The sequence below is a fragment of the Salmo trutta genome, chromosome 23 (assembly GCF_901001165.1).
Source record: "Salmo trutta chromosome 23, fSalTru1.1, whole genome shotgun sequence".
NCBI classification, from domain to species: Eukaryota; Metazoa; Chordata; class Actinopteri; order Salmoniformes; family Salmonidae; genus Salmo; species Salmo trutta.
In genome coordinates, this window is record NC_042979.1 from 26,499,630 (window position 1) to 26,512,954 (window position 13,325).

The 13,325-nt window shown below is 43.0% G+C and overlaps 1 protein-coding gene across 2 annotated transcripts in view; it reads left to right on the plus strand.

Annotated features, from left to right (window-relative positions):
- LOC115159677 (netrin receptor UNC5D-like) overlaps nucleotides 1-13,325 on the plus strand; it is a 314,803-nt gene that overhangs the window by 69,484 nt on the left and 231,994 nt on the right. The gene's annotated exons all lie outside the window — the stretch shown is intronic.

The window sequence follows — 13,325 nt, forward strand, 5'->3', positions numbered from 1 at the left end:
AGAGAAAATAAGATTTTGAATGGAAATTAATTTTAGGTCCCCACCTAAAGAAGATCAAACCTTGTGTGAGTGATCTAAGGAGAGACAGAGATAGTTTGGAGAAGACAGGCAGGAAAGAAGAGTGAACAGATTTTTTGTATTTCATTTCAGTTGACGAAGGTTCCAGACTGAGTTTAGGCACAATTTCTTTAGCAATCACTCTACTGTGTCGCCTGAACAGAGGAGAAATCCCAAAACTCATGTCTCTCTCCACTACATTCAAACGCGTACATCAGAAGTTCTCTTGAAGCATTTTCCAATTCTTCTATCTAGCAGGCTCAACTGTATCCACAGAACACAGTAAACAACACAACTTCTAAAAGCAAGTGTCAAAAAATGTGCCTGCGTGTTTATCTCATCCCTGCAGTAAGTCAGGAGAGCCCATGGCTCCAAACAGACCCTCTTTGACCCAGGACAAACAAGGACAACCCACGGTGAAACCACCAGAACTCTTTCTATGAGTCACTGCGGGATGGACTGAACTGGCCTCAAAAGACAAAGCAATGCCAGGAAAGCAGTTCTTTGTTGAAACACATTTCTGGGTTTGGCTGAGCAATTGATTTCTGGGTTTGGCTGCGGTGAGCCATCTTTGGTGGAGGTTGTAATTTTTTATCTTTCAAGAAAATCAAGGGGATTGTCTGTAAATGCAGTTTATTCAAAAGGGGGACGAGAGGAGCCAAATCATAAACCGGGATTGAAATGAAATAACCCTGGTGTGTAACTATTAGTGCTGCTCCAAAAAACCTGCTCCAAAAAACCTGCTCCGAGTTCATTTAAGTGATTAGGTACGACAACAAGGGAGCGCTCACCCTGGGAAAACACTGGCATGCGCTCATTATTTTTGCGTTCGCTCAACAAAAACGCTACCGCTCAATTGGTTTTTTTCTTCACTCTAATTTTTTGCGGGATAAGGCACTAAAATTGACTTTCCTTGTCCCTTTGATCTTCAGTGGGAGCCTGAATAGATGACTACACTAGACCAGATTAACCATAATATTTTAAGTCTGTCCAGCAAAACGCTGATGGTAACAGACACACTGCTTTATGATGAAGAAATAGTGCCGTCCTTTCATATTTTCTGTAATCTCGTCCGTATTAGCCATGGTGTTTCCAATAAAGCCCCACACTGGATTGTGCTGACGGGAACGCTTTGCTAGCTGCGAAAATCCAAGAGGAAATGTCAACGGAAACATAGTAACTCCTAAATACTCTGATCCTCTACCTGTTGGCACAGATTTAACTCCTCTCTGTCTCCCAGCCTCCCTAACACGCTTTGAGGCTTTTTCAGTTTTTGAAGCTGGGGATATTTACAGTTTTTCATTTGTTTCCGATACTTTCTTATTTGGTCCATCTTTTGGTTTTCCTTTTCCTTGGCTTTCTTCTAGCTGCTTGTGCTGACTGGATGGTTATCCACTGTAGTCTGCCTCTACTACTTCCGCTAGCCCATACAACTCCTCTTTTAGGAGACGGCATCATCTTCTGTTTGTAACAGGCATGAGTCAGTTTGTCAAACCTGACTACTTTGCCATTATATAGCAAAAAAGGTTAAGAGCCAATACACTTTTAGTTTTCTTGCTAATAGCTCCTGACATGGAGAATAACTTGTGTTGCACCATGCAGCGTCTGTCTGAAATATGAAATGAATGATGACTTGGACCCAAAGGTTGGAGAGCCCCAGGGTACTGTTAATATCTGCACCTACATCCAGGCAGGTTATTCATCTCCTCTCTGACTGAATTACTTCACCTTTCTTTGATCTAATCTTGGCTGTTGTTAATTCTCTCTCACTATTTCTCCACCCGCCCTCTCTTTCTCTCTCTCTCTCTCTTTCTCTCTCTCTCTCTCTCTCTCTCTCTCTCTTTCTCTCTCTCTCTCTCTCTCTCTCGCCTTTTCTATCCTTCAGTCTCGCTCTCTCTCTCCTTCACTCGCTCTATTTCTTCCTCTTCCCCTCCTTCTCTCCATCACCTAAACATTTTCCACTTACATAAAGAGGTGGGCAACCTTGCCATCAGCTCAGACTAGAGCAGAGAGAGAGACGGTCAACTTGGTACACTGCACCACAAGGCTCCACCACAGTAGCCCGTGTCAGGTTGGGGGCCACATCTAATGTCATATTAGATGTGTTTAGTCTGTGTGTGTGTCTGCATGTGTGTTCTCTTTATTACTTTTTAATTGCGTCTGATTACCCAGTGTTGCAGTGGGCGGGTCGCGACCTCTTGCTGTCATGGCCGCCCACTCTCTCCATGACTATCAGCATGCTTCTCCACGTCTCCGTCTCCGTGCTTAGCAACACCAAACCCAACTCGGGGAAAAGTTTCATGAACACAAATGCGCTCGCCCACCTCTGTCACGAAACTGAACTGCGAAGACTCTTCTCCTAACATGATCTTCATCATCGCTCGGAAGCAACGCAGCGATCAAGTTCTTTACTTCCTTTTTTATAAAGTGCTGAAATCCTATTGGGAAGTCTTCCACTCTTAATTTATGCAAACATTTAGACGCTGTATGTATGCACACACACACCAGTGTGAAGTCACAGGTGTCTGGTAGAATACAATAAACCAGTTATGTGAAATGAAGAAACATGCTGTCATTGTTTCAAAAAGGGAATATATTGTAAGCACAAAGTTGTGAAAGGCACAGTTAACACCTGCCTCTTATAGCAGCGTTAACCGTGTTGAGATATGCAAAAAACATTTAGCTTAGATTTACCTGTGAGGAAAGCAGGTAGTGCAACTCGGCCTTAGAAAACATAAAACGTTGTACATAGGTGCATGCAAAGTCCAAGATGAGAGAATGGTGGCGCTTCGATTTATCTGTTTAGTAAGAATCTCTTGCATTTTCTACATTTCGCAGCAAAAGTGGCACGAGGAAACTTGCCATTAACATTTGAATTTTTTTTAGAGAGGTGCTAAATATTAAAGCAAGTCAACCCAAGCTTTTGGGAGGAATACATAGTATAGTATAGTCTCTGGCTGGGTAATGGAGGAATTTGGAACTCAGGTATTTGAGGTTTTCCCTTTAAAGGCCTTCAGTAATTGGAGTGTCAGGACTGAAGGAATACACATCAAATACATATCAGAGTCCCCGCTCCCTCACATCCTTCAGTGGGAGAGACAGAGAGGTAGAGGCGGCTTGAGACGGTAATTACATTTCACTATCACAGAGTAGCTAGGCAGCAGATATACTGTAGAGCTCAAGGCCCATTTCACATACAGACCAATGCGCTTCACCACGTCACGTGTCAAGAGGGTGTGTGTGCAGTGGTGGGAAAAGTACCCAATTGTCATACTTGAGTAAAAGTAGATACCTTAATTGAAAGTTACTCAAGTAAAAGTGAAAGTCACCCAGTAAAATACTAAAAGTATAAATCATTTCAAATTACTTATTTCCATTTTCTTGTTTTTAAAATGTATGGATCGCCAGGGACAAACTCTGCCAGACCAGAGGCAGTAGGTGTTCTCTTGATAAGTGTGTGAATTTCACAATTTCCTGTCCTGCTAAGCATTTAAAATGTAACGAGTACTTTGAGTTGTCAGGGAAAATGTATGGAGTAAATAGTACATTATTTTCTTTAGGAATGTAGTATAGTAAAAGTTGTTAAAAATATAAATAGTTAAGTACAGATAACCCAAAAAACTACTTAAGAATTACTTTAAAGTATTTTTACACACACACAGTGGTGTAGATTTCTTAAGTGTGTGTACATATTTGTGCTATGTACGTACATATGTTTTTATGGCAAATGCATATGCCTCCCGAGTGGGCAGCGGTCTAAGGCACTGCATCTCAGTGCTAGAGGCGTCACTACAGACCCTGGTTTGATTCCAGGCTGTATCACAACCGGCCGTGATTGGGAGTCCCATAGGGCGGCGCCCAATTGGCCCAGCGTCGTTGGGGTTTGGCCGGGGTAGGCCGTCATTCTAAATAAGAATTTGTTCTTAACTGACTTGCCTAGTTAAAAAAAGGTTATATAAATTCATGCCTAATAGATACAATTTTATTGACAGACAACAAAGAGAATTGTAATCAATTATATTTCATTTGTGGTGTGCGTGTCTTTGTGTGTGCAAGTCTCTCTCTGCGTGTGCATCTCTGTGCGTAGGAGGCCAGTAAGCCTGTGGTAGGAGGTGGGGTGTAGGTGAGGATTTTACAGGCCTGGGCTACCGGCCGGCCTCTATACCGTTCATATTCTCACTCACTCACATAGTGTTTTGTTCAGTCCTGCTAAGGCCTTCACTGTACAGTATATACTGTATCTGGCCTGCCTCTTTGAATAGTAAAACTGAGAGGGGAAACGAATGCTGCAGGATGAATGGCATGCTAATACAGCGCTGCTCAGTATATGGGTTATAGTGATTGGAGGTGTTCATGGGAGATGGAGAAAGACATTCATGCTGGGATTAAAATAATAACAGAGATTACATAAATTAGGAGGATAATGATGGTGACTATAATTATTACAATAACAATAACAATGATGGTAATTGGGGCTAGACTTAATCTTGACCTATCCAAATCGGTCCTTAATCAAACTACTACATTCTAAAGTCCCACCAAGGTCAAAGAGGACTGACTGGGTCTCCAGTGAGGTCTGTAGAACGACATCTTATAATTGTGTCCTTCTATATTTGACCACTTGTATAAAAAGGTCTGATAACCTTCATCCGCTGTGGAGCCCAGTTAAAATGGTGTCAGGGGTAATCACACGTTCTATTTTTCCACCTTCATCAGTTACTGGAAGTGGGTCACCATCTCCCCAACTGGACCCAGGCATCACACACATATATATATATATATATATATATATATATATATATATATATATATATATATATATATATATATATATATAATATATATATATTAGACACACACACACACAGTAATGTTTTACATGGCCAATCTATTAGGTCAGAACTGCCTGAGTCAGGTTTGTCACACACACACTACAGAGCAGTATGTGACATCCCTTCTAGCTCCAGTCTTGAACATCATACCACTCACACAGATATCAGTACTCACAGCCTCAGCTTTCCTACCAGTCTCAGTGGTGTGTGATGTTCAAGGACTTAAGGTCAGAATGTGTGAGGGTTTTGCTCACTGAAGTGTTCTGTATGAGTCGATGATCATCACTTAGTTGAAAGTAGCAAGTGCAATATGAGCCTCATCCGCCAGGATTCTTTTGCTTGGGTATCATCACAAACTGAGGTTTGAATTTAAGTTAAGTTCACTTCTGAGGTTTAGTATGCTAATGCATACTAAGTAGAGTGCCCTTCAGTGAAGTGCTATGCGGTAGGCGGTCAGGGAGGAGGCGTTCTACAGTGAAACTAATGAGTGTAGGAGTCTAATGTCGCCTCTTATTTTTCCCTTGCTCTTCTTTTTTCGTCTTCCGACGGAGGCTTATATAGCTTCACATGTTCCTTGGGGCTTCATATCCCTTTCTTGAGAAAGGAACATATTTAACAATTAAATAAATAAAAGCTTCTCTTGATGTTTTATGAATGGTGTGCCCATTTCATTCCAGCGAGCTACACCGCCTGTGCTTTCCGTCTTACTGATCGAGCCAAGTTGAAGATAGTGTGTTGGTGTGGGAGAGACTTGTCTGTTTCCATCAAGTTCAAAGGGACGTGAACTATGGGTCAGCCATGGAAATTGAATGGGTAGAATAGGCATTTTTTAAGACACTAAGAAAGCTTGTTATGATTCATTATGCGTTCAATTGATCGAGCAGTCCTCCTAACCAACCCAATATGGTTCCCATAATCTGTTTTTCTGTCACTCTCTCTCGCTCTCTCCACCATGATATTGTCTCCATCTTTCTACTCACAGTGCATTTCTCTCCTCTCAAACAACACTCTATCCTCTCATTGTATCGGGCCAGGATGTGCAATCCTATAGGACTGCTTCGTTTGCCAATTCCTATTTGTCAGCCTCCCAATCTGACCTTGGAAAGGTGAGAGGAGGAATAGCTGGTCAATCAATGACATTGATTAATCAAGTTCCTATACGGAGGTGCAAGGTGCATTATCAGTGGAACACCAGATCCACACAGATACAGATACAAGTATGATCACGCATGCACACACTTCCTCTAACCCAAAGTGTGAGACATAGCCCACCACGGGTAGTTTGCCTGGCCTGTTATTTCTCAAGCCTCCTCTTCCTGTTGGTCTGCCACTTCTCTTCTGATGAGGAAATATTGAGTGGATACTGGTAAACCCCTGTGTGGTGTCTCTGCCGCTCACACCAGCGATGTGCTTGGACTGTGAAAGCGGGGGAAGTAGAGGAGGGGAAGGGGTGAGAGGGTTTGCAGGCAGGTGGGATTGCTCTCTGTTGGGCTGGAAAACCTGTCTGAGCAGAGAGGAGATGCACTGTGTGAATGTACAGAGTTCAGAATGTACTGAAGAAAGTTCATCCATAATCCCTGCTTAGAATACAGTCACTCTGGTGGCAAAGCAAGGCACCACAATATTAAGTTAATGCTGAGAGTTAGTGATCTATGTGATCCCATAAATCCCATCAGGACATATGGCTTGGCAAACTACTGTAATATATAGTCATGCTAATACCCATTTACCATTTATAAATATGTCTTGGGAAAGTAGCTATGTAGTGTAATAGTTATTGTGCAGTTGTTGGGATATGATGTGTATACAGTAATAGATGTATATTCCTATATTGAGATGTTCAGTGAGATTTGGTTCTCAATAACCTAACAGTATACAGTAATAGATTTATATGCCTATATTGAGATAACGTAGCATGCTTAAAAGAAACGCCTGAAACTAGATCACCTACATACTGGTATTGACGCAAAGAACATGTCGCGGGAGGTTCTCGCGGGAGGTTCTCACTGTTCAACCAATCCAGTAAATGTGGAGGACGAGTTAAGATGGAGTGTTGCCTGGTTAACGTCCAAAGGTGGAAGTCCCAGGCTCTTTTTCCATTTCCCCAGAAAACCGGGGACTCGGCAAAGGCTAGGTTCTCCATAACCTCTGGTTTGCCCATGGTGATACAGCACACTGTAAGTACACAAACCAGCATACAATGAGACTCATGAATCTCAGGAAATAACACACAGAATCATTAAGAGGACACACACACACACACAAGCAAGCTTGCACAAAGACCCACACTGACACGCTCTCTCACACGCACAGATCCCTCCCCACACACACTCTAAAATGCATAGGTCTGTAAGAGAGCCATGAATAAGGCAGAGCTGCTGGCTGTATCACATGGCAGTGGAGTGTCTCGCTGCCACCACAGCCGTCCAACGTAATGGATTGCTGTGGTGGTAGCGAGACACGTAATGGTCAGTGCCCTGACAGCTCAAGGGTTTCACTTCCACAGGTGTGCACACACACACACACACACACACACACACACACACACACAATACATACACCTGCAGGGAGTGGGGTTACGGCCAGGGATTCCGTTGTACAACGCCCATGGAGTAATTAGGGTTATGTGCCTTGCTCAAGTGCACAACGACAGATTGTTCACCTTGTAGGCTCCAGTATTCGAACCAGTGACCTTTCGCTGGGCTGTACAACATGCAAAAATGAAGGGAACTTGGGTCTAGAAATGGACTGGAGGGATTAAACTAACTAGTAAAAAGAGTGGGGGGAAATGTACAGTAACATCCTCTGCCTCTGACATAAAAACAACAACAAAGAACCCTCAGGAAAAAAAGGTTTTTGAAGATGCCCGAACCGAGACGCGTTTAGTGGCAGTAAGCATTGTAGACAAGGCACCCAGGTTATAGTTAACACTCAAAATGAAAAGAAATAAGCACTACAGCCAGAGTCTTCAGAACAGTTACAAGGAGGCTAAACGTCACAGCCACGGGCCCGCTCATGGCTTTGAGCAAGACATTGACTGTCAGGAGTTAAATAGACTTGACATGGGGAGAGTCATTGTGAGATGTTTCAAAAACTGAGGTAGGACTTTTTTTCTTTACAAACTTGTACCGTGAAGTTAGTCTGAATATGTGCTTCATATTATCACATAGGCAGGAGGACTATATATTCTCATATGTGTTCTGCTGTAGCCTACATTGATTTATTTTAGTTGAGGTTATCTTCTGATATTGTGATATTTGTTCTACTGCTACATTGATGTCTTGAATATTATATGAAATTCAGGTCTTGTAAGAACTCAGCTGAGTATGTGTGCATATGCATGTAGCGGGTATTCTGCAGTGATGTCTAAAAAGGTTGCTGTACACTGATGTCTAGAGAATTAGGCTATAAGAAAGGTGGACTTCTGGAAGTCCCGCAGCTACACTCAAGTATGTAGGCATACTGCAGTGACATCTAAAATGCTTTGAATTAAATCAGCACCTTGGAGAACGCTGTCCATTTCACGGCCATAGACAGTAGGCTACATGGCTGTTTACTCTGCCTGCTGTGCTGCTATGTTGTGTTTGTCTCTTTTTTTCTCCATGTGTTACGGTACCTCAGAGCCCCCCGGATAACCCTCCCCTCTCCCACTCACTATGTGTTCCGGTACCTCCCGATTTACAAATGAAGCACTGGTTACTGGCCCAATGCTCTAACCTCGAGCTACAGTAAAATGCATCTCCAGCCTAAACTAGGAATACATACATAAACCATGTGTAGACGCATGTGTAACGCATGTATGCAGGCAGAGCTGTGTGTGCGCAGGCGTGCATGCGTGCCTGTGTGTGTCTGAGTACACATGAGAGAGAGCTCACTTCTTTTGTCATGTTTCACTTCAGTGGTTCTCAATAGGCCGTATTCATGCCATTGCAGATGTTTATGTGTTAGTTACTGGTTATTGTATAACTACAGACCTACAGTATATACAGTGCATTCTGAAAATATTCAGACCCCTTCCCTTTTTCCACGTTACGTTACAGCCTTGTTCTAAAATGGACTAAATAAAACAATTTCCTCAGCAATCTACACACAATATCCCATAATGACAAAGCGAAAACAGGTTTTTAGAAATGTTAGCAAATGTATAAAAAAAAAATTAAGAAACGTATTTACATAAGTATTCAGACTCTTTGTTATGAGACTCAAAATTGAGCGCAGGTGCATCCTGTTTCCATTGATCATCCTTGAGATGTTTCTACAACTTGACTGGAGTACACCTATGGTAAATTCAATTGATAGACAGGTCTGTGCCTTTCCAAATCATGTCCTATGTAAGGTCCCACAGTTGACAGTGCATGTCAGAGCAAAAACCAAGCCATAAGGTTAAAGGAATTTTCCGTAGAGCTCCGAGACAGCATTGTATTGAGGCACAGATCTGGGGAAGGGTACCAAAAAATGTATGCAGCATTGAAGGTCCCCAAGAACACAGTGGCCTCCATAATTTTTAAATGGAAGAAGTTTGGAACCGCCAAGGCTCTTCCTAGAGCTGGCCGCCCGGCCAAACTGAGCAATCGGGGGAGAAGGGCCTTGATCAGGGAGGTGACCCAGAAGCCGATGGTCACTTTGACAGAGCTCCAGAGTTCCTCTGTGGAGATGGGAGAACCTTCCAGAAGGACAACCATCTCTGCAGCACTCTACCAATCATGCATTAATGGTAGAGTGGCCAGACGGAAGCCACTCCTCAGTAAAAAGCACATGACAGTCTGCTTAGAGTTTGCCAAAAGGCACCTAAAGGACTCTCAGACCATGAGAAACAAGATTCTCTGGTCTGATGAAACCAAGATTGAGCTCTTTGGTCTGAATGCCAAGTGTCACATATAGAGGAAACCTGGCACCATCCCTATGGTGAAGCTGGTGGCAGCATCATGCTGTGGGGATGTTTTTTAGTGGCAAGGACTGGGAAACAGTACAGAGAGATCCTTGATGACAGCATTCTCCAGAGCGCTCAGGACCTCAGACTGGGGCGAAGGTTCTCCTTCCAACAGGACAACGGCCCTAAGCACACAGCCAAGACAATGCAGGAGTGGCTTCGGGACGAGTCTTTGAATGTCCTTGAGTGGCCCAGCCAGAGCTCGGACTTGAACCCAATTGAACATCTCCCGAGAGACCTGAAAATAGCTGTGCAGCTCCCCATCCAACCTGACAGAGCTTGAGAGGATCTGCAGAGAACAATGGGAGAAATACATGTGTCAAGCTTGTAGCGTCGTACCCAAGAAGACTCAAGGCTGTAATCGCTGCCAAAGGTGCTTCAGCAAAGTACTGAGTACTGATCTGAATACTTATGCAAATATGATATTTCCGTTTTTTTTTTATATTATAGATTTGCAAAAATGTGTATAAACCTGTTTTTGCTTTGTCATTATGAGGTATTGTGTGTAGATTGATGAGGGGGAAAAACTATTTAATCAATATTAGAATAAGGCTGTAACGTAACAAAATGTGGAAAAAATCAAGGGGTCTGAATAATTTCCAAATGCACCGTACATTCATGGCAAACAGTTGTTAGGGAGATTACTCTAACGTGTGAGGAAGTATTGTGACAGCACCGTTTCTTTGCCTTTCTACATATCAACATTAGTATATCAGTATTTTGTTTGTCCTTTCTCTCACGACTCTCCTGTGTCCCTTCTTCCTTGGTCTAACCTCTCTCTACCTTCTGATCTATCTCTGCCTCTCCCCTTTCTCTCTCTCATTTTTTTACTCTTCTATCCCTCCTTATCTCCATTCTCCCTCTCTCTTTTTTGTGTTTCTCTCCCCACTTTCAGAGTATAGATTACCATTGTGTTTGTCTCTTCTCAGTCTCATTTGTTCAGAGCCCGCTAACGCAGCCTGCTGCCTGTGGTAATTGCGTTTCAAAGTGCGGGGATTAGGGTGACTTTACTCCGGTAAAACTATGAGGAGGGAAAAACAAAGTCTCACAAATGGGTCACAAAGATTAGATTCTCCTTCTACAGAAGAAGGAATAAACCTCTCGATCCGGGAGGAAAAAAGTGTTTTTCTGCAATTTCATCTTGCATTGAGTGGAAAGGCTTCTGATGAATAGGAGGAAACGGCCTCTTCACACCTCCCGATGCCTCTTTCCGTTTAGCGCATGGAGAAATGCTTCCCCATTATATTGCACAGACTAGACGACCCCAACTCAATTTAACATGATGGCAATGGACCTGAATGTCTCAAAGCTATTTGTGATGAAGACAGATTGCCTAGTCATCATCCCTATTGTACAAAGACAGACCTAGTTGGAGGATTTTTTTTTTTACACAGGAGATATTTGTCCATGTAACAATACACAGGAAGTGAGTGTTGTGTGCTGAGAAAGAGAGAGAATGTTTGTTAAGGCTGGGAAACAAAGATGGAAGAATAAATTGCAGTCTGGACAGTAGATCAAAAAAGAGCCTCGATCCTTACTATGTACAGCCTTAGGAGTTGGGGTTTATTAGAAATGTATTTTCCTATCTGTGTACGGCCATAAGAAAATACATTAAACATGAACCCCAGTGAGACTTGGACATAGGTGGTCATGGGCTAGGCCAGTTAAATCATACTGTTTTCTGATATATATTCTTTCTTTCTTTGATATTCATCAGACAGTTTGAGAGTGTCTCCCATGAGACTGCTCTGTGATATGAGATTGGCAGAAGACCCAACACTGACTCTTTGATGACTAGAGAAGATGAAGGGAGAGACGGACAAGGGATAGAAGGAGAGAGAGGAGGAATGGAGAAAAAGGAGGATTTGCGATTGGAGGGAAAGGGAGAAGGGGTGAGAAGGGGGGTAGAGGGAGTGAGAGGAGTAGGGTGATGTAAGGACAGGGACAGAGGTTGAGAGGGAGAGAGAAATGGAGATGGAGAGTCCCAATATGATAAAAATTCACAGTGTTTATATTTCACTATGAGTGGGTCTGGGGGTGAGTGTTGAAGTGTTGTGAGTGTTGTCTGTGTGTTTTTGGTGTGGGTGGTCTTAGCTATGTCAGTCACTCTCCACTGTCCCATTAGTACCACCTACCCACAACAAAACACACACACACACACACACACACACACACACACACACACACACACACACACACACACACACACACACACACACACACACACTGAACTGTAGCTGTTCTCAGCTGTCCAGTAAACCAGGCCAACACACTCAGGCCTCTCACGCCAAGCTGTCATATATCATCCTCATCAGTTCCCCATCGTGTGTGTCAGTGGAGGCTGCTGAGGGGAGAATGGCTCATAATAATGGCTGAAACGGAGTAAAAGTAATGGCATCAAACACATGGTATTTGTATTTTGTATTGCCAAGGCAGCAGCTACTCTTCCTGGGGTCTGGCAAAATTAAGGCAGTTATACAATTTTAAAAACATTACAATACATTCATTACAGAATTCACAACACACTGTGTGCCCGCAGGCCCATACTCCACTATCACATATCTACAACGCAAAATCCATGTGTACTTGTGTGTATGTTATTATGTGTTTGTATGCATGTGTCTATGTTTGTTACTTCACAGTCCGCGCTGTTCCTTAACATGGTAGCCGTGTGTGATGTATTTGATACCATTCCGCTCCTGCCATTACCACGGGCTCGTCCTCCCCAATTAAGGTGCTACCAACCACCTTTGGTGTGTGTGTGTATGATGTTTATGATGAGTGTGTCCTATGGTGTGGAGGACATAAGCAGGTCACACACACACACACGCCTCAGTCCCCTCGCAGCAGACCCAGAGGATTAATTTAACGAGCTGTCGGATGCTTGTCCTCGGCGGCCCTCGTTACGAGGCTCGTGTAGAAGAATCTCCATTTGACTGCCGCCTGCCGTAACTAATTGACTTATTTTGCCAGCCTAAGCAGTACTGAAAGCTCTCATATTTCATATTTATCTATTTTCCGAGGAGGAAACGTCAGACAACTTCAGCGATAAGACATAAGAGCGATGCATCCTCAGAATACCTGCCTGGGGGGCTGACACTTCAAAGACTATTCCGTCCAGTGTACTCGATGTTCCCGACGCCATATGTGCCACCATTTTGTCTTCATTTACTGTTTTAGTAAGCAACTCTTGCAATTTTAATAGCTCAAGACAGCACATATGTGCAATTCACCCACGGAATGTTATCTGCTAACTGAGATATCTCTTTATCTCTCTAAGTGCATTATCTTTTATCAAGATTAAAGAGATTGTCTTTTTTCTCTGTCACGTCCCCCTCCCCTGCTCACCTGGTGCAGTAATGACTACATCAATCAAACTCTGTTAGACTGTCAGACTTTGAGACTGTGTTAGACTGTGCTAGACTGTGTGACGCTATATTAGTGAGACTGTGTAAGACTACAAATCAAATCACATTTTATTGGTCACATACACATATTTAGCAGAT